The sequence below is a fragment of the Equus caballus genome, chromosome 8 (genome assembly GCF_041296265.1).
Source record: "Equus caballus isolate H_3958 breed thoroughbred chromosome 8, TB-T2T, whole genome shotgun sequence".
NCBI lineage: Eukaryota > Metazoa > Chordata > Mammalia > Perissodactyla > Equidae > Equus > Equus caballus.
Genome location: NC_091691.1, coordinates 1,531,079 through 1,556,249, shown reverse-complemented (window position 1 = coordinate 1,556,249; position 25,171 = coordinate 1,531,079). Strand labels below are relative to the sequence as shown.

Genomic DNA, 25,171 nt, shown 5'->3' with positions numbered 1-25,171 from the left:
GATGACACAGACACCTGTACCCTCCTCAGCCCCCACGGTCCCTGCACTAGCCTGGGCCTCTTGCTGCTCTCACTCGTTTGGTGAATTCACTCATGAGTGAATTATATGATACGTGAATTATATCTCAAGAAAGCTGTTACCAAAAAAAAAAAATCCACATTGTTTGATCCAAATTGTGTAAAAAAATATATGAATACATATACACAGAAAAAAAGACCCAAAAAACCCCTGTCATCTTAATAATGTTTATGTTGTGGGTTTCTGTATTCTATTTTCTTTATATTTTTCTGCATTTTCCACACTTGCTACTCTAAGTATGTGTTATTTTAGAATCAGAAAAATAAATAGCACTTAACAACACAATGTGATACAGGCTACAGTTCCATCATGCGCACAGTATGGTTGGAGCCCTGAGGGAGGAGGGCATTATAGATTGAATTTTGTCCCTCTCAAATTCATATGTGGAAGCCCTAACCCCAGTGCGACTCTACTTGGAGACAGGAAGTAATCAAGGTTAAATGAGGTCATAAGGGTGGGTCCTGACCGGATAGGATGAGTATCCTTATCAGAAGCAGCACCAGAAAGCTTGCTCTCTACCCCTCCCCCATGTGAGCACAGCAAGAAGGCAGCCCTCTGTGGGCCAGGAGGAGAGGCCTCACCAGAAATCAAGCCTCCCAGACCTGGATCCGGGAATCCTGGCCTCCAGAAGTATGAGATGTCGACTCAGGGAAAATTCACAACACTTCAAATAGCAGATATTTACTTGGGCAATTAACATTGCAACTCAGGAGACACAGATTCAGGCAGAAACCCAAAATGGGTTCTGAGGAAAACAAGGAGGTAAGGGTTTATAAAGGCTGAAAGACATAAATTACACAGGTGGTTTTGCCAAATTTGTGATTTGTGCTGGCAACAGCTGTTACCTCTTGGCTATTTGTGATCTGTTGCTAAGGCCATCTCTAAGGCAGGAAATTTTTATCTATGGGAGTAAGCACATTTCTGTAAAGGTCAATAGGACAACAGTGAAGCAGAGTTCAAAAGTTAACATTCCCTCTGGTAGAGACGTGGTATGCCTGCATAAGCGCCATTTCCTTAAGGGCCTCCCAGCTCCATTTTAGAAGCCTTGACATATGTTACTCCATTTTGTTGACACTGTCCACATTTTTCCCTTCTGATCAAGAAGTTTCAGCAGAAAGCATCATGGATCAATTGTTTGGTATATTGACATTTCCCTCATTGCCAGGAAGGCTCATTCCTTTGAAGGCATGTCCCTTGTTGGGGGAAGCCATGTGCTCAACCATCAGTAGGACTAACATAGTCAGAGGCTCTGGAAGCAGTCTGAGCAATAAGGAGCTGGTCGGGAAATGAGTCTTAGGCACAGTTTCTGTCTGGAAAACTATCAAGTCTTTTGTTTGGAGTTTAAATATTGGTCCATCACCTCAAGTCATTGAACAATCATTATTCAGGAGGTAAAGACAGACACACAGTATCAAGAAATGCAAATCTTTAGTAGCTTGAAGGTGACAAATACTGCAGAAGACAGAACAATAATCACTAGTATAACATGGACCAGGTCTGAGGGAGTAGCAGCATAAGAAGCTTAAACACAAGTACACATAACAAAATTCTAATAATCATAAGCAGTATCTGAAGTCCTCATCTCATCCAAGCACATACACCTGAAGAAAGCCAGTTGAAAACATGAATAGGGAACCAGAGGATGTCATTAAAAGACACTGGACTAGATACACCCTGTGCTATTTTCATAATTTTTCCAATTTCTAGCTCAACTTCTCCAGAAGAGTTGACCCAGGTACAGCAGGATGTGTTGGTGATGACACAGATGCCACCCTGTTCTGCAAGGAGATAGTCAAGTGTCACATGATTATCTAATACAGCCCTCCCTAAGAAATCCAGGGATTGTTGTTATTGAACCAAAGTTGATGCAGTAGAATTTGCCAGTGTAGCTAAGGTTAAGGATACATTTTTTTTACCAACAGTCATCATGGACAACATCAATGCAAGGACAAAGCCTTTGGCAGTGGGCATCAGTGGAGAGTAGATGGGGTGAAAAAAGGGGTCGTTTCGCGTAGACCTATGAGATGGTGGTTGGGTTTCTCCTTTAACAAGAACTTGAAATGGAATCCTATGAAGGCATTGTCCTGCCATATGCCGGCTGTCTAGACATCCATAAGCCCACAGCTCCCTGTAGGTGGAAGGTGTACTCAGAAGCAGGCACATAGTATGCAGTACCTTCTACTTCTGTAGCAGTGTCAGTGGTCGGGGCACTTGGTGAGGTCCTTTCCAGTGGGGCTCAAGGGCTGTCCTCCTCTGATGATGCTTCCAGAATACCCAGTCACCAGGCTCGAGACTGTGACCAACAGGATCCTTTAAAGTGGGATCCAGGAAAGTATCTTTAACCTGTTGATGATGGGCTGGGGATAAGACAGTAGAAACTCACAGTAGCTGGTCACACTCACATAAGACAACAGAGGATCAGCAGAAGGTTGCGGACCAACAAACTCTGATCTGCTGGTGACTGTCTCATGTGGAGTTAGTTCATGTTTTCCAAAGAGGGCACTGAAAACAGACAGCAAGGCTGAAGGCAATACCTTAGGCCAGGGGAGTCCAGTCCACCGTATGTAACAAACCTCAGAGACAATTAACAGGACTAGAATCTACTATCTACAAGGTGCAAACAGAATTTTTCTCTCTATAATTACCTTCATTTTCTTTCCTTTGCCAAAGCTAATCACAGTAAACTAATTTGTTTATATTAAAAACTTAACCTGATTATTTATGCAAGTGAAAATAAGAATACTCACTGAGTTTCTGAATTCTGGAGGGATCAGGTAGGGAGAAAAGGTAAATGTTTCACCTTTGTTCACATAGGTATGTGTTACCAAATAGACATTCAATGAATATCTGTTATTCAGTTTAACTTAGTATAAACTTTTCTCTTATTTACATTTCTTTAAATACTTGTTTTAACAATTATGTTTGGATTAGACAGTAAATAGTTAACCATCATCCCAAGTCATTCCCTCTGCAGACAAATTCTGCAACAGAAACAGCAGGAACCAACCTGGCCAGTGGACCCAGGTAGAAAAAGTTGTATGTTTGCTTTACATTCACTAGTGATGACTTGGAAGACATGTCTCTTTCTATTAAACCAACAAACTTGAACTATTTTTTACCACAGATTATCTCAGATCACTTGAACTTGAAAAACACTTGGGTTAGTTTCTATATTTCTGATAGTTTTAGGAATACTTAACTTACATAAATGTTTAACTTTGGCAATACCATTTGGAGGTAGAAAAATATAATATATATATAGAGAGAGAGAGAGCCGTACATACAAAGAGATACAGATACACACAACAGAGATCTTTAAGAATTTTAGCTATGTCTCAGATCCAAAACTGAAAAGAATAGTTGGATCCAAATTGTGTTTCTGGCAGATGGACTAAATTAAGGTTACCTGCTCAGATGGCCAAAAATTTTTAGTAAGGATTTGTGTTTTCTTTGTATTCTGTAAGGATCCTTTTACGAGCTGTTTTGAAGTCCTTTTGTCTTTTAGAAGCTCCCGCATACCAACTGAAGCATGCACTCCATCGTCTCAGGGAGGTTTGGAATCCTCTCTTTTAAGGGTGACCCTTAAGGTGGATGTATCTGAAACAAAGCTTCCTCAGAATGGTCATTATCATTCCCAGTTATTTCAAAAGTTCACCCATTTCCACTTGTTTAGTTTTAGATCTTTTATTTTCTAACCGTGCATGCAAATAAACTAATTTAGGTATTTTAAATAAGCCCCATTAGGACCAAGAAAGTTTTAAATCATCCTTGGGTAAAATGGGTCCATTGAGGTAAAAATTTACAAGAGGGACCATATTCTTTCAACATAAATCCAGCTGGGGTTCTCAAAGGAAGGTGACTATTTACGGTTCTTCTATAACAATTGTTCCCCATAATTTAGAGAGGGCTATTCTGAGATGACCAAGGCAGGAGGGTCTATGCCTTGGGTCAGGTATGTGCTGCCTGTGAGGACCACTTCCCAGAGTGTCACCAATGGGCCGTTGATCTCTCTTTTATGTGTCTCAGAGATTCCTGAGCAGCAAGTGGTGGCAGGTTGCTCAAGGTCCTAGGATGACCAGTCCTTCATCTGTGCCTTCCGATGAGCTTGTGAAGTTCTTCTGACCCAAGAACAGGGTCTGTTCTTCACTGGGAGGCCCTATGAGACCAGTGCACGTCACGGACAGAGAGCCAACACTTCTGCTGGATTTCCAGTCACCTAGAAACAACGCAAAAAGGGTCAGAAGGAGCAATGCGTCTCATCTTCGGAGTTGGAGGACCCTCATTTGGACAACAGGAGAAACTACGAGGTCTGCACTGGTTATGAAGAACAGCTGAATTTTGAATTGTAAGAGAATGTGGCCGCTTGAATAAAATGAAAATCTACTAGAGCCCAAGAATACTCACCAAGAAATGTCCTTACACCTGAATTCTCCGCCCAGTTAAGGTGAGGACGGAATCCTCCCCTCCAAAGGACAGAACCAGTTAGTCCTCCCAAATAAAATCTTCTCTGAACCTCAACCGAAAATAGGAGCTTTGGATCCAGGAGAACTTACTGCTGGAGCTCTGAGGCTCACCAAGGGAAACGCGAGAGAACAAGGCCCTCTTGGAGGTGCCTTCCACGTGTCCATGGCAGCGCCAGGGTCCGCACTCAGTTGCTCCGGATCTGCCGACTACACCAAAAAACATCAACTGAGGAAAACTTCACTACAGTTCAAACAGCAGATATTTATTTGGGCAATAAGAATTGCAATTTGGGAGGCACAGATTCAGGCAGAAACACAAAATTTGTGCAGAGGAAGAAAAAGAAGGCAAGGATTTATCAAGGCAAAAAGATAAATTACGCAGATTGTTTTGCAAAATTTGTGATTCGTGCTGGCAACAACTGTTACTTCCTGGCTATACTGATCGGTTACAGCAATCTCTAAAGCAGAAAGTGCTTATCTATGGATTTCTTGATAGGTGATCAAGATGACAACAGAGAAGCCCAGCTGAAAAGTGACATTCCCTCTGGTAGAGAGTGGTGTGCCTACCCTAGCCCCATTTCCTTAAAGGCCTCCCAGCTCCATGTTAGAAGCCTTGACAGATTTTGTCCACAGAGAAAATAAACTTCTTATGTTTAGGCCACTGGGACTATGGCATTTCGTCATGGCAGCCCAAGCCGACTGAGAGGAAGGACCCACTTTCCCGGCACACGGGCAGGGAGGGTTTCTCCCGTGTCCCTGGCTCTCTGTCCTCCTCGGTCCCCTGCTTCCTGCTGCCAAGGCCGTCTTTCTACGGCAGACCTGGGGGCACCGTTCAGAGGCTCCCCAAGGCCCGCCTGCTGTGTCCCAGTGCAGGGGTCGGTCCCCACTGTCCTTAGGGCGGAGGAGAAGTTAAGGGTCCTCGTGAACACCCACTGCTGAGTCGCCAGCACGGGGCGCTGCGCTCAGGCGCTGAGCGGGCTCCGCCTGGATCCCCTCCCCCGCTTTTCCCGGAAGGATCCACACACTGGATCCTGACGCAGCTTCAGTCCATCTCGACGGAATGGAGGCATCGGGGACTGTTCCAAAGTCCTCCAACAGGGACACTGTGCCCCAACTCAGCTCTTGGGGGTGGCACGGCTACGGGGCACCCCCTCCCCGTCCCTAGAATCCACTCCTCCTTCAAGAAGCAATCAGATAGCGCCGGTTCCCAGGCGCTGGATGGGAAAGGCTCTTCTGCACCAGAAAAGGGCTGGACAGGAAAGAGCAGCAGAAGGTCAGGACTTACACGCTCAGGAACATCCTGTGCGCCACCCAGGGGCTGCTACGGCTGCACCAACCAAAGGTTCCAGAATGTGCCAGAAAGCCCGAGACTCCCTCCACTTTATGCAACCCCTAGCCTTCCCGCAAAACCCGCATCTAATCAGAAAGCGCCAGACTCCGTACATCTAGCAACAGCCAATGGAAAGCGGGATTCGTCAGCCCACCCCTAGGCGCTGGGGACCAATGGCCCCAGGGGCAGATCTGGGAGCAAGCCCCGCGGGCGAGGTCGAGGGGTGGCGGGGAGCTCGCTATGTCAGAGCAGGGGGACGGGCGCTGCAGGACGGCACGATGGTACCCCGGGCAGTGGCCTCCCGCAGACGCACAGGCCGGAGAGGACGGAGCCGCCACATTTGGCGGCGAGGCCAGGCTGGGGAGGGTGGGGGCGGGGCCACGGGGGCCTCGGCTGGGAGTGAGGCCTCAAAGCCTGGAGGCCCAGCCCTCGATGGAAGGTTTTTGAGAACCCGAGAGCTGTGTGTGTGTGTGGTGTCACGTCTACCAGGATTGGTCACTAGAAATTCAGACTGAGATGCTTCACAGAAACGCACTTTCAAGCAACACGTGAACATAAATAGCGTGTGGAGTCTGAATCCTCCCCAGGTGGTTCTTTCAAGTCAACGTGCGTCCCACGAAAAGCAGCAGGCGACTCTGACACCCACCCAGCGCTTCCCCAACAGCTGCGTTCCAGCTGCTCACAGGGCTTGGTCTGTCCAGCTCTATCTCCAGGGAGAGACTGAACACAGGTGATGATCTTTCTGGCCTCAACTGGCTTTTCTTTCTTTTACTCTGAGTGCTAAGGGTGAGGAGTCCAGTGACCACAGGCAAAGTCCGGTGCCATTCCCTTGATCTGGGCTCAGGCGCCAGCAATCGTGTCCACCTTTGATTGTGCACCATCAGTGCGAACGTCAGCGCAGTGAAGGGACTAGGAACCTCCTAGTCCTGCTATGAAATGCTTGTCCCTCCACGTGCCCTGGAGAGGTCTGTGGACCCCCAGTGCCTGGGGACTCCACTGTGGTCACTCTGAGGACCGGGGCTGGGTAGGGGCTCAGGAGAAACAGGGTCGTTCCCAGGAGGGAGCTCAGCTTCACTGTAAAGGAAGAAAGGAGGAGAGCGGACAGTCTGCTTGCAGGTTTGGGGGCAGGAAGGTGAATCTTCCGGGTAGGAAGGGAACAAGGTCATCTTCCAAGAATGTGAAGAGAGAAGTTGGTCTGGAGTTGGACAGAGGAAGTTTCAAGTAATTTTTTCAGAGAGCAGATCCCAAAGCTCTTCCCAGGGTGCTGATGAACTTTTCCTCTGGAGGAGTGAGCTCCTTGTCGTTGGAGTAGTTCTTTCTGGAACTGAATGCTTCCTTCTGGGATGCTGTGGGGGGATTGCTGCATTGTGTCAATCTTTGATGCCCTGATGACTCTGAGATTCCCTGCTTATATAACAGACCACACGACTGCAAGTTCTGGGGACTGTGCATTAGAATTTAGGGTGGGCAGCACACCTCCAGTTTCATTGGACTTCCTCTCTGTATTTGTAAGGATGCTATGTCTACAAGTGAACAAGTGGTTCGTGTCTGTACACTTAGGTTCCCAGCAGGAGAGAGATGGTACATTCAGAATAGGTACATTGAGGAGAACCTTTAAAAGGTACCATTTAGAAAGGAATGGGCAGAATTTCAGGAAACCACCAAAGGGCAGCGCAGTATCCCAGCATTTGAGATGTCGGGAGACATCACCTCCTAGGCATGAAGGGGTGAGAGGAGGGAGTGGTCACTGGAAGTGGACAGGGTCACTTTAGGAGGAGTGCTGCCTGCTGAAAGTTGTGCCTTGATAAGCGGCCCTCAGCAACCTATGGCAGGCAGGCAGGGAGGCAGCCTGGGAGGGGGCGGCCTGCCCACACTTGCTTCTGCCCCTGGCTAAAGCACCTGGACACTGGAGGGCAAGGAAGCCTTATGAGGCAGTCCACGTGGGGCAGCCCCTGGGGGTCCAGAGCTGGATGGAGAAGCACAGAGGGGAAACCTAGAGGGCAGTTGGGAGGCATGCACACACAGTGACCCCTGGTGCCTGGGCTATGGTGACCTGTGTCCTAGTCCACTTTCCTTCCCGGACTCCATCACCTTTTACCTAATTCTTTCATTAGGACACAATCAAAAACTGCTGTAGGAGCCGGGCCAGTGGCACAGCACATTGCACATTCCACTTTGGCAGCCCAGGGTTTGCTGGTTCGGATTCCAGCTGCAGACATGACACTGCTTAGCAAGCTATGCTGTGGCAGGCATCCCACATATAAAGTAGGGGAAGATGGGCATGGATGTTAGCTCAGGGCCAGTCTTCCTCAGCAAAAAGAGGAGGATTGGCAGCAGATGTTAGCTCAGGGCTAATTATTCTCAAAAAAAACAAAAAAAAAACCCTGCTGGATTCTTCAGAGAATTACATGACTAGGCATAATGTGGAGTTAATGTTGACATTAGATGACTTCCACATTTTAAAATAACCTAACTTTTGTATAGTAGCAAACACTTAGGTTCTGGGCTGACTCTGGCACTCAGTAGCAGGGTGGGTTAGAGCATGTCAGTTTCACACAAAATGGTCACATAAGCCTTGGGAAATAAGGTTTGAGAAAACCATGGATGCTCTGAAGCACATATGTATGTTCTGCATGCCATGGAGGGACAATGGCCTTGAAGACAAGGGTCTCCCCTTTATGCTGTGGTTTGAAGCAAGCACATCTCTATCCATGTGGGGCACGTGGGGGTCCAGATCGGCGATGTCTGCTGGGAATGGTACTGCCTTGAACATGGAATTCACCTGATGGTCAGATGCGAAGTGACAAAATCACTGGCGGTGGGGATGACTCATTCAACATGTTCTTCAGCAAGATTGGGGCTGGCAAGCATGTACCCAAGGCAGTGTTTGTGGACCTGGAGCCTACTGTGTCAGTAGGTACACAAACACTCAGGGCACCTCTCCTGGGAGGGTGGGAGACCCTTACTAAGGCTCCCTCATGTGCTCTTTTGAATCACTCTGCAGAATGGATGGACGTACATGTGTATGCCTGTGGTCATGTTAGGTGACACACTGGAAGGTTAGTGCCTGAAACGTCGGTGGGACTCAGGCTCCTAATTGAGAAAAACCTGCTGTGAGGTTGGCCAGCAGTGAGATGAGCTGGGGGTGGAGTCACTCGTGGCCTCCTCGGCCCAGTCAGGTGGTTGTGTAGACCCTGTTTACAGGGCGCCCGGGCACCAGTCCCTCCTTAGTGCTGTGCGCTCCCTCAGGCTGGGGAACGAGTCTTGACCTGCATCTTAGACACAGAAAGCTCAGTATAGAATATTCATTGGGTTCCTCCAGATTAGAAGTCTGAGGTAGTTTCCGAGGACAGCTGCAAAGAGAGCACCTTTCAGTGGTCACCCAGGGGATGACAGAATGTCACCCTGAAGCCTGTGAGACCCAGGCCACATAGGGTGGCCTGATGGGACTGCCCAACAACAGTCATGCTGGGGACTGTCTAGCCTGTAAGGGATTTTTAAATTATACCTTTGGCTGTAGCTACGGGGATGGAAGAAACAGGCACGTGTAGAGTTGCCTGTGTGCAGGTGTGTTTGGGAACTGGTCACGCTGGCATTTGTACCACGAGTTGACTCTTCTTTCCTAGAGCCATTGGGTGCAGTTGTGGTCTGTGTATTACACAGAGATGTTTTCTATGAGACACCGATGCTGCTGACCTACAAGACACAGCACAGGCTTCATAGAAGGGGACAGTCCTGAATCTGTTCACCCTGGTGAGTTAACAATAGGCCTTAGAGACTCGTGGCCCCTGTGTCCTCTTTGTAGATGAAGTGCACACAGGAACCTATAGACAGCCCTTCCACCAGGAGCAGCTGATCACCAGGAAGATGCAGCCAATAATTATGCCAGAGGCCACTGCACCATTGGCAAGGAGATCATTGACCTGGTTCTGGAAGAGATCCACCAACTGGTGAGAAGAGCACCAAGAAGGCTTCCCGTGGACGCTGTCCTGGACAGGATGGTAGGCCTTGGAATGTGAGCAGGAGGACGTTTTGGTAAAACTGAGGCCAGAATCACGAGTCCACAGTCTTACACTCCAGTGTGGCTGTGGCGCATGCATACTTCTTTACCATCTGTCTGCTTTGCCTCTAAGTGCCATGCATGTTCTCTGTGGAGGGTGTGAATCACGTGATCTTGCAGAGGAAGAGAAGTGACCGGGGCTGGTTGGAGGTTGCGCTGTACCTTCTGCCTGTGTTGGCTCCTGTTCTCTGCTTTCTCTCAGGCAGATCTATGCGCAGGGCTGCAGGGCCTCCTCATCTTTCACAGCTCTGGGGGCGGCCCTGGCTCTGGGTTTGCATCTCTGCTCATGGAGCGCCTCTCGGTGGACTATGGCCAGAGGTCCAAGCTCGAATTTGCCATTTCCCCAACCCCTCAGGTTTCCACGGCCGTGGTGGAGCCCTACAACTCCATCCTGACCACCCACACGACCTTGGAACATGCTGATTGTGTCTTCATGGTGGACAACAAAGGCATGTACAACATATCTTGGCGCAACATGGATCTCGAGTGACCCACAAGCACCAACTGCATTCATCTCATAGAGCAGGTCCTGTCCTTCATCATGGCCTCCCCGCAATTCGATGGGTCCCTGAACATGGACTTGACAGACTTCCAGACCCACCTGGTCCTGTACCCCTGCATCTACTTTCCTCTGGCCTGAACCCCAGTCAGCCGAGAAGGCCTACCAGGAGCAGCGGCCCATGGCCAGGATCACCAACACCTGTTTCGAGCTGGCCAACCAGGTCAACTGTGACGCTCACCGTGGCAAGTACCTGGCCTACTACTTGTACAGGGTGAGGCGGGATCCTGAAAGACGTCAGTGTGCCATCGCCATCATTAAAACCAGCACGTCATCCAGTTTGTGGATTGGTGCCTGACTGGAGTTAAGGTAGGACTATGTGATGGGGAGTGGGTCGACCGGGCCCCAGAGGAGGCGGCGTCTCTCCGCCTGGGCCCAGCTGCCAGCACGCCTCCCGCGCCTCCTGCCCCGCCCTCCGGAGCGGCTCCCGCCTCAGCGGGCTCTTCCGAGAGCCGCAGCGCCCAGCGACGCCGGTCGCGCCACCCCTCCCCGTGGCTGCTCTGCTCCCGCTCCGGCTCACCGGCGTCCTGTGTGGCGAGCCTCGATGGCCCCTCCTGCAGATGGGGAAACTAAGGCTCGGAGATTGAGCCACACAGGGAGGAGGGCTCGGGGGCCACACCGCTGGCTGACCCGAGGCTCCACTTTAATCGGAGCTCCCCTCCTCCGGCCCGTTCACCGCGCGGTAACCGAGCACCGCCGGGGCAGGCGCGGGAGGCGGCAGGAAGATGGCAGGAGAGCGCTGCCGGCCCGGCCCGGCCCGGCCAGGGGCTCGCGGAGGAACGGCGACGGCTCCGGCGGAGGTTCGGGGAGGCCGCTAGGACGCGGGGCGGTCCCACGCACGGCTCCCGCCACTCACGTGTGGAGTCCACAGCGTCGCACGCCTCGGACGGAGGCTGCCGTTCAGCTACCGAGCGCCCAAATGTCGTCATCAAGCTGCGCGTGGCGTCACGCCCCCTGGCTGGGAGGGAAACGGGCCGCAACCAATGGGAGCCTCTACCTCTGCAGGCGCCTGCGCAAAACGACGGCCAAATTTTGCGTCTCCGCCTCTGGCTGCGCGTGCGCAAGGAGGGACAGCTGCGCGCCAAACTCCTGGGCGGCCGCCTTGTAGACCCGGCAAGGACTGCGCGAGCGCATAAGGAGAGGCCGTTCATTAGGGCCAGCGAGGCGCGGCCTCTAGTGGGAACCGGACGCTAGAGAGCGCTGTGGGAGCGCATAGTGGGGCGGGGCGGGGCGGGGCGCGGCGGGGCGGGGCGGGGCTGGCGGCGGGCGAGGCCCTGGTCGGGGGCGGGGAGAGAGGGGGGCCAGCGGATGGCACGGGGCGGGCTCAGGGGCCAGCAGGGCGCGCACCTTCGCGCGGCCGCGCAGATGGAGGCGCTGGACGCCCCCCCGGGCCGGGGGCGCGCCCAGGTATAGGAGGCGGCCCTGCAGAAACTCGCGCTGCGGCCGAAGAAGGCGCTGAGCGCCCAGGAGATGGACCCCAACGAGCTGCGCAGGCGGCGGGCGGCGCCATCGACCCGACGTGTTCAATGAGCGGGCGCGGGCGGGGCTGCACGCTCGGCGACCCCCGACACCCCTGCTCTCCACTCCCCGCCCTTGCCGGAGCCCCTGAGGCCCAGGGCAGAGTCGGGGCTTCAGGGTGGCGGCCACGCTCGCCCGCTGTCGCCAAGCCGCCTGGCCCGGGCAAGGAGGGCTCCCTGCGCAGGGCGTCTGTCTCTGCAGGAGCCCGGTGGCCCTGCTGACGCTGCACGTGGCGCCCCTCGCCGTCCTCCAGATGCTCCGTCCGTGTGCCGAGCAGAGGCTGCCGAGCGAGCCCCAGGTCCCTCCGGCTGTGTCTGCCCCCATCGAGCGTGCCTGAGACGAGAGGTCAGAGTTGGGCCCGGTGCTCCCCGCCCCTGTGGCCCGGGTGGCGAGGTGGCAGGGATGGGGAGGGGTCAGCGCCGGGCACGGGGTGGCCTTGGCCCTCAGTGGCCAGGCCTTTCCGTCGGTCTTGACCCAGGACACCCTGGGCCAAGCCAGGGGCTCGCCCCTGGGGCTGCAGTCCCCAGCTTCGGCCTGGCTGCCGCCCTGGAGAGAGCACCTGCGGATCGGGTGGATGCAGAGCGGTTGCCCCAGGGAGGCCGAGTAGGCTGGGCCTCATCTGGGACTTTTGCTGCCCTCCCCTCTGCGCTCCTGCCTTTGTTCCACAAACTCAGGAACGCGACTGCTTTGGTGCCTGTGCTCATGGTTTGTCCGGCCTCAGGGAAGCGCTCAGGGAGCTGGGCAGGCAGATGCCTTCCTGCCACCCCCTCATCTGTACCCCACTCGCCCCAAGTCCTGCTCTGGAGTCTGGCCAGGTGAGCTTCCCGCGGGCCGCGGGACGGGCGTCAGCGTGGCAGCCATCAGCTTAGAGACTGAGGACAGGGTTTCAGGGCTCGCTTTATTAGAGACTACTCACAGTCCTCCTGTAATGGGACCAACCGCCCCGCCCGCCCCGCCCCGCCCCTCTGAGGCTAACTCAGCTGGGTGAGACTTGGCTCTGTAGAGGTGTCCTCACCCCAGTGGAGGACAGCCGACCAGGGGGCAGGGAAGGGGCAGTGTGGTGCGCTGTGCAGAGCAAAGCCCTGGGTGTGACAAACACCTCAACCTCTGAGATGATATCAGCCACCTGGGTGGGCAGCCTTGAGGACAAACTATGACTCTTCTTTTCTGCCTGGTTCCTGAGCTTAGAGTACCTTCCAGGCATTTCCACGCCCCTCCCCACATCACCACCTGGAAGTTCTGAGGGACGGGCGCAAAGAGGGAATGTCACACCTCACGTGTGATTCTTATACTGATTCCATGTTGAAGTGATAATATGTTGGATATTTGGGGTTAATTAAAACAGATATTTAAATCAATTTCCTGTTACTTTTTACTTTTTAATGTGGCTACTAGAAAATTTAAAATTACGTGTGGCTTGCATCACCATTCTTGACTTCCCATCCCCATGTGGAAAATGAAGAAGCCTGGATGGGTCTCCCCACTAGTCCCAGGGGCACGTGATGCCTGAGGGGCTCCGAGAGCCGCACAGAGCTGGGTGATGGCCTGCTGTCATTGCTAGATGGTTTCTCAGGGCCTTCGGTGGCTCAAAGTTACCTTGGTTTCTTATTGCCAGGGTTTAGGAGCCTTGTCAGATTTAAAGATGAATGTTGTTTGCTCTTCTCTCCTCTCCTCTCATCCTTGAGTTTCCAGAAGGGTCAGGTCCTTACACTGAGTGGGAGAGGACGCTCATGTGTGGCAGGCTGAAGGAAAGCTGGCTTCACAGTCAGGCCCTGTCTGAGACCCGCCACTTGCTGGGGGTGAGCTGTGCCTGGCTGTACTCCCGAGTCCTCAGGAAAGGCCCCTCGTGGAGAGTTCGGGGACATCGCAGCACCCAGGGGCAGGCCCGAGGCCACAGAAGCCCTCCTTCTGCCTGGCCGGGCCTGCGTGGGGCTGTGGCCTCAGGAGGGCACTAGCACGTTGGGAGGCGCTGCAGGGTAGTGGGGTCCATGCTCTAGTAGGAGACGGGACCCTTGCAGTGGGGACCAGAATACTGGCATTTGCCCCAAAGGAAATGGGGGTGATGGTTCTCTCTGCGTCTGTCTTTTGTGAGTGACTGGTGGGCTGCATTGCCCAGCTTCACCCACCACACACCCCTGTGCTCTCTCTCTGCTCTGGGTAACCTGTTACTACACCTTTGTCACATCAAGTGTGCACGAGCACTTGAGTGTGAGGCCCAGGGAGGTGAGGCCGGGAAGACCCGAGCCCTCAGAGTTCCCAGCATGGCACCACTGTGACCCTCCCCACCCACCGGGCAGCAAAGACCCCCTGTTCTCTGAGGAAGAACTTTCCAGAAATTCCCTTAAGAAGGGCTGTTCCACCCCGGCAGGAGTCCTGGGGAGAATTCAGCTGTCAGTTTTAGCATGAAACAGTCTGATGTCCTTCTGGAGGAGTCAGGGTCTGCAGAGTCTCAAATGCAGATGCCTCCACTTGCTCAAGGTGACAAATGGTGACACAGAAGTGACCAGACAGGCCCGAGAACTCTCCTCACGTCTCTCCTCCAAGAACTCACAATGCCCTGTTGCAGGCAGTCTGACTGAGAACCAGGATGGAGGCTGCGGTCAAGGAGGACACACGTACCCTGGCCACAGCCCGCAGGGCAGACCCTGCCAGGCCAGAGGAGAGGAGAACCCTGGCTGGGGCAGGCCCAATGGCGGAGGGATGGGGCCCATCTCGTGAGCCTGTTCCCAGGCATGTTTGTCCCCATGGGGTCCTCTCAGTCTCACTGATGCTGTCACCCCCTCAGCCTGGGGCAGCTGCGCTTGTAATCTCACGCCCTGGCCCAGGCGTGGCTGCAGATCTTCCTGGCCGTCTGCACAGAGAATAAATTCAGCAAAGGACAAAGCAAGGAGGAGCTGAACCGAGGGTGCGACCTAGCAGGCGGGGAGGGAGCCTGGGAGCAGGAGGCTTGAGCAGTGAGTGTGTGCAGAATGCTGAGGGAGGGCGGGAAACGTGGGAGAAAGAGCTTTCCAGATCAAATCCAAAAGCCTGCCCCCCGGACTGGACAGTTGATGTGCTTCCTGACCTGTCATGTCGGAGAGGAGGAGAGTGCCTGGGGGCAGGGAGACCAGCGGCCCGCAGGGAGCCCTCCTGTCACGGCCAACCGCGTGCGCTCCCCAGGGCAGGAGTCAACAGGCCGAGCTTCCCTTCCCCGAAACTGACCTCCAGAACTTTCCCCATGGCTCCTGGCATGGCCTCCGTCCTCAGAGGGTCTCCTGCACTCTGCCAAGGAGACTCCTCTTGGAGGTGCTGTCTCCAGGTGGTGCTCAGCCTCAGGACTTAGGGCTGCCATAGGGTCCCCACTGAAAGGACCATGACAGAAGACGTAAATGCTGCTCAGAGAACACAAACACAGCAGGTGTGCGGCGCAACTGTGCAGCTTGCCCTGGTTCCTGATGACAGTGTCCCGTGTCTGCTCAGGGAGAAACAAAGGCAGCGGTGCTCTCAGTGGAGGCCAGGCACTGGCAGAATGTGGCGGCCAGGAAGGATCCAGCCAGAGGATGTCCTGCCAGCCCATTGCTGCCAGGCTGCTGGTGGGGGGGATGGGGAAGAGCCCCCCTGGGAGTGGCCCCTGAGAGGGGCAGAGATGCCTCCTGCTGCCCTGCTGTGGGCTCCCTAGCCCCTCGCAGAGGCTCTGTGTGCCTTCCTGCAGCTGGTCATAAAGCTTTGTGAAAACCTGAGGGTCCGTTCATGATGTTCTGTGTGCTGGTCCTGGTTATGCTACAGCTGAACTAACCAAGTGACCGAGACCAGTGACCTCCCCCTCCGGGACCTCAGGTTCGGGTCTGAGAGAAAATACCCATATTACTAGGTCTTTTATAAAGAGATGTCAGCACGTTTTGCTTAAAGTGAAACTTATGACGCTTTTACTGAGACCACAGACAGTGAGGACGAGGATGAATTGTGTTGTAACCTACAGCTTCTAAGCTTCTGTGGGTCCTAAATGCTGTGGAGAATCCAAAAAAGCCTTTCCCCCCAAAAATGTCCTGACCTTATACATTTGATCCACAGTTTTAGGGATTTTTGTGGACACCCCTCCTTCCACAGACCTCAGATTTCACTACTCCAGTTCTAAGCTTTTATTACTTTAGTCCACATGCCCCATCAATAGAGAAGCGTGAAAAATGCAAAGTCAATTGAAAAATCTAACTCAGTTTCCCTACAATTTAGTAAATCTTTGTGCTTTGAAAACTTGCAACTGACTATTTCACCCTGGGTCATGTCACATAGCAGTGGCTCCTTACAGATGCAGGTGGCGCTCTGCCCACTCCAGCTGCGCAGCCCTGTGCAGCCTGAACCAGCCTTCCATGTGGCCCGTCCAGCTCTGGGGTCCCACCCGCTCCTGTGGGCAGATGAGTGTGTCCCAGCCAAGCATCACGACAGACAGAGGTTGAACACAGCCACTTTAATAGGGAAGCATGTCCTGTAATGTTACAGTAGGGGAAGGACACACAGGGAGGGCTGCCAGCCGTGCTCCCACTCAGCGCTCTTCCCCTGCTTCGGCCTCGGTTTCCACGGAGCCCACACCCACCTCTTCGTAGTCTTTCTCCAGAGCTGCCAGGTCCTCCCGGGCCTCAGAGAGCTCTCCTTCCTCCATGCCTTCCCCACGTCCCAGTGCACAAAGGCTCACTGTGCGTACATGAGACCGAACTTACGGTCCAGGCGGGCCCGGGCCTCAGTGACAGCAGTGGTGTTGCTCAGCATGCACACGGCCCGCTGCACCTTGGCCAGGTCTCCCCTGGGACGACGGTGGGGGGCTGGGAGTTGATGCCCACCTGCCAGAAAAGGGGAAGAAAGCGCTCTGTGAAGCTTCTGTCAAACCCAGAAATTGTGGCTGCATCACGGGAACAGAAGACACAGGTCCCCTCTGGCAACCCAGGAGAAGGCTTGGTTCACCCTGCAGTCCTTGAGCCCTTCTTGGTGCCAGGCAAGAAGCCAGGAGAGCAGGGTGCTGGACTTCAGACAAGGAAAACAGGGATAGAGGAGCCCTGGAATTCGCCACCCTGACTGGGTCCCAAGCTGCCTGAAGGGCTGTGTCCCAGCAACTGGGACATGTGACAGGAGCCCAGGTGACAGGACTGTCTTCCTTCTGAAAAGGGACACTGCCCCGGATTCTTCATACACTGTTATCTCCACAGGCATCAACAGGATGGGGATCAATTTCAGTGGCTGAAACCTCTTCCACCCTGACAGACTCAGAGCACACAACTGTGGCTGTATCACAAGGGGAGATCGTACCCACTGCTTTCCCACCAACGAGCCAGGCTGTGCAGAGCAGGGGGACAGGGACACTGTCAGAAGCCCTAGGACTGCTGCTCCCACTGCACCAGGAGGTGGCCTATGTGTGTGCTAAGGAGGAGGAAGGCAGTGACATTCTAGGGCTGGGACAAAGGGGAGGCATTCCAAGTTTCAGATCCAAGGGACAAGGTGACCAGAGGTTTCAGCAGCAGCACACAGGGTCAGCTGGGGCCCGGGTCAGCAAACACTGTCTGGAGAGGGCGAGACACTACATGGTCTAGGCTGGGTGGGCCACGCGGTCTCTGTTGCAGCCCCTCAGTTCTGTCTTGGCAGCAAAAGCAGCCACAGCAATCCTCCCATGAGCAGCTGTGCTGTGTCCACAGAAAACGCATTTACAGAACTAGGCAGCTGGGCCACCCACCACGCTGACCCCGAACCAGAGGAGGCCCAGAGGAGGAAGGCCCAGTGCAGAACCCCCGCAGCGGGCCCAGCAGAAGCAGGGAGGGTCTGAGCAGGCAGAGGAGGCATGAAAAGATTCAGGGAGGCACAGTCCCGAGGGAGAGGATCCCCAGGGTTCGGTGACCGAGGATGGACAAAGCTGGAGAGCGACGGCAGGGTTTCCATCCCGTGTCCAATGGAAGGGGGGAAAACTGTGGTCTGAGGAAACTCGGGCCAGAATTTCTAGGCTTACCAAGACGGAAATAAAGATGTTGCCATTTTCCTCACAGAAAGATCCATGATAGTTTTTTTTTAAATCCAGCACTGCAGAGGAATTTAAGGTGGATGCAGTTTCTACAGAGTCATGGAATGAAGTGAGATTCAGGGACAGCAGTCAGTTCACAGTAATTCCCCCATTTCAGATATCCACATGAATTACCAAATGCTAGGAAAATGCCTCCATTTCTCAGTCCAACCGACATTTCCCACACTAATTCTACCACTCAAGAAAAGGAACAAAAATCCTCTAAAATTTTTCTATTCTGTTAATTAAGAATACTCTCCCCACAGATCTCTACTGTGATGACTCAGGAGGGAAGTTAAAGATGCCCCTTAATAGACGATCACTCTGGGTCCCTAAGTTACAGCCAAGAGCTGAGCTGCAGGGAACAGAGGATTCTCTGAAAGGGGCCGTGTTCCACGGCAGGGTCTGCTGCTTGCTAACGGGTTGACCCACTCCCCATCACCCAGTCCTACCTTAACCCCACTTGGGCCCCAAATCCACAAACTAGATGGTGCGCTTGGTGTTACTGGTGGTGATGGCCGCACTGACATCCTTCAGGATCAGTGCCCCCTGTAAAACATGCAGCAGTCCATGTACTTGCCACAGTGGGTGTCACACTTGACCATCTGGTTTGCCAGCTCGAAGCAGGCATTGGTGATACTGGCCACAGACAGCTGTTTGTGGTAGGCCTTCTCAGCTGAGATGAGCAGGGTGCAGGTGGCCAGGGGGAAGTGGATGCAGGGGTACAGGACCAGGTCGGTCTGGAAGTCTGTCAAGTCTAAGTTCAGAGCCCTGTAGAATGGCAGGGAGGCCATGATGGAGGACACAATCTGCCCAATCAGACGATTGAGGTTGGTGCCTGTGGGCCACTTGATATCCAGGTTGTGCTGACATATGTTGTAGACGGCTTCGCTGTCCACCATGAAGGCACAATCAGCATGTTCCAGGGTCGTGTGGGTGGTCAGGATGGAGTTGTAGGGCTCCACCATGCTTGGTGGAAACCTGGGGGGCTGGGGAAATGGCAAGTTCGAGCGTGGACCTCTTGCCATAGTCCACCGAGAGGCGCTCCATGAGCAGAGATGCAAACCCAGAGCCAGGGCCGCCCCCAGAGCTGTGGAAGATGAGGAAGCCCTGCAGCCCCGCACACAGACCCGCCTGAGAGAAAGCAGAGAACGGGAGCCAACACAGGCAGAAGGCACAGCGCAACCTCCAACCAGCCCCGGTCAATTCTCTTCCTCTACAAGATCACGAGATTCACACCCTCCACAGAGAACATGCATGGCACTTAGAGGCAAAGCAGACAGATGGTAAAGAAGTATGCATGCGCCACAGCCACACTGGAGGGTAAGACTGTGGACTCGTGATTCTGGCCTCAGTTTTGCCAAAATGTCCTTATGGTCACATTCCAAGGCCTACCATCCTGTGCAGGACAGTGTCCACAGGTGGCCTTCTCAGTGCTCTCCTCACCAGTTTGCAGATCCGGTCCAGGACCAGGTCGACGATCTCCTTGCCGATGGGGCAATGGCCTCTGGTGTAATTATTGGCTGCGTCTTCCTTCCCGGTGATCAGCTGCACCGGCTGGAAGGGCTGCCTGTGGGTCCCTGTGCACTTCATCTACAAAGAGGACACAGGGGCCACGAGTCTTTAAGTCCTGTTGTTAACTTACCAGGGTGGACAGATTCGGGACTGTCCCATTCTACCAAGCACATGCTGTTCCTTGTAGGTCAGCAGAGTCGGTGTCTCACAGAAAACATCTCTGTGTAATACACAGACCACAACTGCACGCGATGGCTCTAGGAGAGAGGAGTCAACTCGCAGGACAAATGCCAGCATGACCAGTTCCCTGAGAAGGGAGAAGAGCTCTCACACCCGCACACAGGCAACTCTACACATGCCTGTTTCTTCCATCCCCGTAGCTACAGCCAAGGGTGGAATTTAAAAATCCCTTACAGGCTAGACAGTCCCCGACATGACTGTTGCTGGGCAGTCCCATCAGGCCACCCTATGTGGCCTGGGTCTCACAGGCTTCAGGGTGACATTCTGTCATCCCCTGGTGGCCACTGAAAGGTGCTCTCTTTGCAGCTCTCCTCGGAAACTACCTCAGACTTCTAATCTGGGGAACCCAATGAATGTTGTATACTGAGCTTTCTATGTCTAAGATGCAGGTCAAGACTCGTGCCCCAGCCTGAGGGAGCCCATAGCACTAAGGAGGGACTGGTGCCCGGGCACCCTGCAGACAGGGTCTACACAACTACCTGACTGGGCCGAGAAGGCCACGAGTGACTCTACCCCGAGCCCATCTCACTGCCGGCCAACCTCACAGCAGGTTTTTCTCAGTTAGGAGCCTGAGTCCCACGGATATTTCACGCACTAACCTTCCAGTGTGTGACCTAACGTGACCACGGGCATACACTTGTACGTCTGTCCCTTCTGCAGGGGGATCCAAAGGAGCACATGCCCTTTAGCAAGGCTTTAGCAAGGCTCTCCCACCCTTCCAGGATAGCTGCCCCGAGTGTCCATGTACTTACCGACACGGTGGGGTCCAGGTCCACAAACACTGCTCTGGGCACACGCTTGCCAGCCCCAGTCTTGCTGAAGAACATGTTGAATGAGTCATCCCCACTGCCAGTGGTTTTGTCACTTCGCATCTGACCATCAGGTGAATTCCGTGATCAAGGCAGTACCATTCCCAGCAAGCATCGCCGATCTACCCCACCTGCCCCACGTGGGTAGAGATGCACTGGCTCTTTGAACCAGAACATAAAGGTGAGACTCTCATCTTCAAGGCCATCATCCCTCTATGGCATGCAGAACATACATGTGTGCTTCAGCGCGTCTATGGTTTTCCCCCGCCTGCCCCACGTGGGTAGAGATACACTGGCTCTTTGAACCAGAACATAAAGGTGAGACACTCATCTTCAAGGCCATCATCCCTCTATGGCATGCAGAACAGACATGTGTGCTTCAGAGCGTCTACGGTTTTCCCCAACCTTATTTCCCACAAGGCTTATGTGATCATTTTATGTGAAACTGACATGCTCTAACCCATTCTGCTACTAAGCACCAGAGTCAGCCCAGAAGCTAAGTGTATGCTACTACACAAAAGTTAGGTTATTTTAAAACTTGGAAGCCATGTAATGTCAACATTAACTCCACATTATGCCTAGTCACATAATACCCTGAAGAATACAGCAGTTTTGATTGTGTCCTGACCAGGGAACAAGGTAAACGGTGATGGAGTCAGGGAAGGAAAGTGGACTAGGACACAGGTCACTGTAGCCCAGGTGCCGGTGGCCCCTGTGTGTGTGTCTCCCAGCTCCCTCTACATCTCCCCTCTGTGCTTCTCCATCCAGCTCTGGACCCCTGGGGGCTGCACCACGTGGACTGCCTCAAAGGGCTTCCTTGCCCTCCAGTGTCCGGGTGCTTTAGCCAGGGGCAGAAGCAAGTGCGGGCAGGCCGCCCCCTCCCAGGCTGCCTCCCTGCCCACCTGCCATAGGTTGCTGGGGGCCGCTTATCAAGGCACAACTTTCAGCAGGCAGCACTCCTCCTAAAGTGACCCTGTCCACTTCCAGTGACCACTCCCTCCCCTCACCCCTTCATGCCTAGGAGGTGATGTCTCCCAGACGTCTCAAATGCTGGGATACTGCGCTGCCCTTTGGTGGTTTCCTGAAATTCTGCCCATTCCTTTCTAAATGGTACCTTTTAAAGGTTCTCCTCAATGTACCTATTCTGAATGTACCATCTCTCTCCTCCTGGGAACCTAAGCGTGCAGACATGAACCACTTGTTCACTTGTAGACACAGCATCCTTACAAATACAGAGAGGAAATCAAACGAAACTGGAGGTGTGCCGCCCACCCTAAATTCTAATGCACAGTCCCCAGAATTGAAGTCCTGTGGTCTGTTATACAAGCACCAAATCGCAGAGTCATCAGGGCATCAAAGATCAACACAATGCAGCAATCCCCCACAGCATTCCAGAAGGAAGCATTCAGTTCCAGAAAGAACTTCTCTAATGACAAGGAGCTCACTCCTCCAGAGGAAAAGTTCAACACCCTGGGAAGAGCTTTGGGATCCAGCCAACCACACAGTTTCAAATGTGTATTATTCATTTTGCCTTACTTCAACCTAGACACCCTGTAGTTCACAGAAAGTGTTTCCCAGGAGGCCTGATGTGGCCTTCGACTCTGTCAGCCCCCGTAGGATCAGCATCAGCTCTGTGACCCCGGAAATCCCGCAATTTCTGCATTTACAAGATGGGGGCCTGGGAGCCAGGTGGTCTGCAAGGCCACTGCCATCTCATGATCTAACCAGGATGCTAACCAGAGATATCGGGAAAATCATTCCTAGCTTTCAACAGAAAGCCTTAATTATAAATTCACCGCCAGCCTCACCTGGATCATTCACATTTACATTTCTTTAGTCAGCTGTATCTGCCTCTGAAAAAATTACTTGAAACTTCCTCTGTCCAACTCCAGACCAACTCCTCTCTTCACACTCTTGGAAGATGACCTTGTTCCCTTCCTACCCGGAAGATTCACCTTCCTGCCTCCAAACGTGCAAGCAGACCGTCCGCTCTCCTCCTTCCTTCCTTTACAGTGAAGCTGAGCTCCCTCTTGGGAACGACCCCCCGTTTCTCCTGAGCCCCTACCCAGCCCCAGTCCTCAGAGTGACCACAGTGGAGTCCCCAGGCGCTGGGGGTCCACAGACCTCTCCAGGGTGTGTGGACGGACAAGCGTTTCATAGCAGGACTGGGCGGTTCCTAGTCCCTTCACTGCGCTGACGTTCGCACTGACGGTGCACAATCAAAGGTGGACACGACTGCTGGCGCCTGAGCCCAGATCAAGGTGGTGGCACCGGACTGTGCCTGTGGTCACCGGACTCCTCACCATTAGTGCTCAGAGTAAAAGAAAGAAAAGCCAGTTGAGGCCGGGAATATCATCACTGTGTTCAGTCTCTCCCTGGAGACAGAGCTGGACAGACGGAGGCGCAGACGGAGCCCCGTGCGCAGCTGGAAGCCGCTGTCGGGAAGCGCGGGGCGGGTGTGGAGTCGCCGCTGGACCCGCTGCTTTTCCGTGGGACGCGCAGTGACTTGAAGGAACGGCCGGCGGAGGATTCAGACTCCACACGCTATTTATGTTCACGTGTTGCTTGAAAGTGCGTGTCTCTCGAGCGTCTCAGTCTGAATTTCTAGTGACCCCCATACACAGCTCTGGGGGCTTCGAGAACCTTCCTTCACAGGCCGGGCCTCCTGTGCTCTCCGGCCCCGCTCCCCGCCTACGCCCTGCAGCCCTGGCCCAGACCCTCCCGGGCCTGCCCCTGCCGCCCCAAGTAGCGGCTCCGTCGCCTCCCGCCTGGGCGTCCGCAGGGAACAGCGCCCGGGGTCCCCATCGCGCCAGGCTGCTGCGCCCCCTCCGGCCGCCTCCACACAGGAGCTTCCCGCCGAAGCTGCTCCTAGACCTCACCCGGCCGGCACGCTCGGAGATACGCCCCGCTACCCCGCGGCCATTGGTCCCGAGCGCCTGGGGGCGGGCCGACGCCTGGAATCCCGCTTTCCATAGGCTGTTGCTCGAAGCGCGGAGTGAGGCGCTCTCTGATTGGATGCGGGTTTGGTGGGAAGGCTGTGGGTGGTGCAAGGTGAGGGGAGCCTTGGGCGTTCCGGTGGGTTCTGGAACCTTTAGTTGGAGCGGCCGCAGCACCTCCTGGGTCGCGCACAGAACGTTACTGAGTACCTAAGCCCCGACCTTGTGCTGCTCTTTCCTGGTGCAGAAGGACCTTTCCTACTCAGCGCCCGGGAACCGGCGCGATCTGATTGCTTCTTGAAGGAGGAGTGGATTCTAGGGACGGGGAGGGGGTGCCCCGCAGCCGTGCCACCCCCAAGAGGTGGGTTGGGGCACAGTGTCCCTGTTGGAGGACTTTGGAACAATCCCCGATGCCTCCATTCCGTCGAGATGGACTGAAGCTGCGTCAGGATCCAGTGTGTGGATCCTTCCGGGAAAAGCGGGGGAGGGGATCCAGGCGGAGCCCGCTCAGCGCCTGAGCGCAGCGCCCGGTGCTGGCGACTCCACAGTGGGTGTTCACGCGGACCCTTAACTTCTCCTCCGCCCTAAGGACAGTGGGGACCGACCCCTGCACAGGGATACAGCAGGCGGGCCTTGGGGAGCCTCTGGACAGTGCCACCAGGTCTGCCCGTAGAAAGACGGCCTTGGGGGCGGGAAGCAGGGGACACGGGAGAAACCCTCCCTGCCCGTGTGCCGGGAGAGTGGGTCCTTCCTCTCAGTCAGCTTGGGCTGCCATGACGAAATGCCACGGACCGGGTGGCCTAAACACCAGAAGTTTATTTTCTCTGTGGACAAAATGGAGTCACATCTGTCAAGGCTGCTAACATGGAGCTGGGAGGCCATTAAGGAAAGGGGCTCATGCAGGCACGCCACTCTCTACCAGAGGGAATGTCACTTTTGAGCTGGGCTTCTCTGTTGTCATCTGGACCTCCTTTCAAGACAAGTGCTGGCGCCGGCCCGTGGCCGAGTGGTTAAGTTCACGTGCTCCACTTCAGTGGCCCAGGGTTTCACTGGTTCAGATTCTCCATGCAGACATGACACTGCTCATCGCGCCATGCTGAGGTGGCGTCCCACGTGCCACAACTAGAGGGACCCACAACTAAAGATGTACAACTGTGTACCAGGGGGTTTTGGGGGTCCACTCTGCAGGGCCCACCTCAGACACAGCCTTGATTTGCTTCCCTGGAAAACAGAGCTGTCCAAGAGGGTCCCTCAGCCTGTTCCCACCGCCCCCTCTCGGCACCCTGTGCCAGCTTCTGCTGACCTCTCCTCACTCCTGAACCATGTGCATATCCCCCTTCAGTGCTCCCAGCCTCTCCCCGGCTCCCGGCCCCTCAGAATGGGGGGGTTCCATGAGCCACTCCTAGGAGACCCCTCTTAGGGCCCTCATTTCCATGGGATCCACCTGAGATCACTTTCTCACCTGGTTTTCCCCCATTCTGTCTCCTCAGGGGACCACAGGGCCCTGTCCGGAGCATCCCTCATCCTCCACACTTAGGTCCAAGGCTGAGCTCCCCATGGTGGGAAAGCCATGTCCGTCTGGGCACCTTCCTCTCCCTCAGGCCCGCCATTATCCTGCTCACCAGGGACCTTGGCATGGCGCAT

The 25,171-nt window shown here is 54.2% G+C and overlaps 1 long non-coding RNA gene and 2 pseudogenes across 2 annotated transcripts; 1 reads left to right on the top strand and 2 right to left on the bottom strand.

Annotated features, from left to right (window-relative positions):
• Positions 1-743: 743 nt before the first annotated feature.
• LOC138925312 (uncharacterized) lies at positions 744-11,464 on the bottom strand. Of its 2 annotated transcripts, XR_011441279.1 has the most exons (3): positions 11,347-11,464; positions 4,632-4,748; positions 744-4,294 (listed from the first exon to the last, which is right to left on the bottom strand). It is a non-coding gene; the product is annotated as an uncharacterized lncRNA (long non-coding RNA). The 2 variants fall into 2 exon arrangements; XR_011441278.1 differs by lacking the exon at positions 11,347-11,464 and having other exon boundaries at positions 4,632-6,801.
• LOC138915079 (tubulin alpha-3 chain-like) lies at positions 8,710-11,205 on the top strand (annotated as a pseudogene).
• A 4,969-nt stretch (positions 11,465-16,433) lies between the features above and the next one.
• LOC100051442 (tubulin alpha-3 chain-like) lies at positions 16,434-20,687 on the bottom strand (annotated as a pseudogene).
• Positions 20,688-25,171: the final 4,484 nt, after the last annotated feature.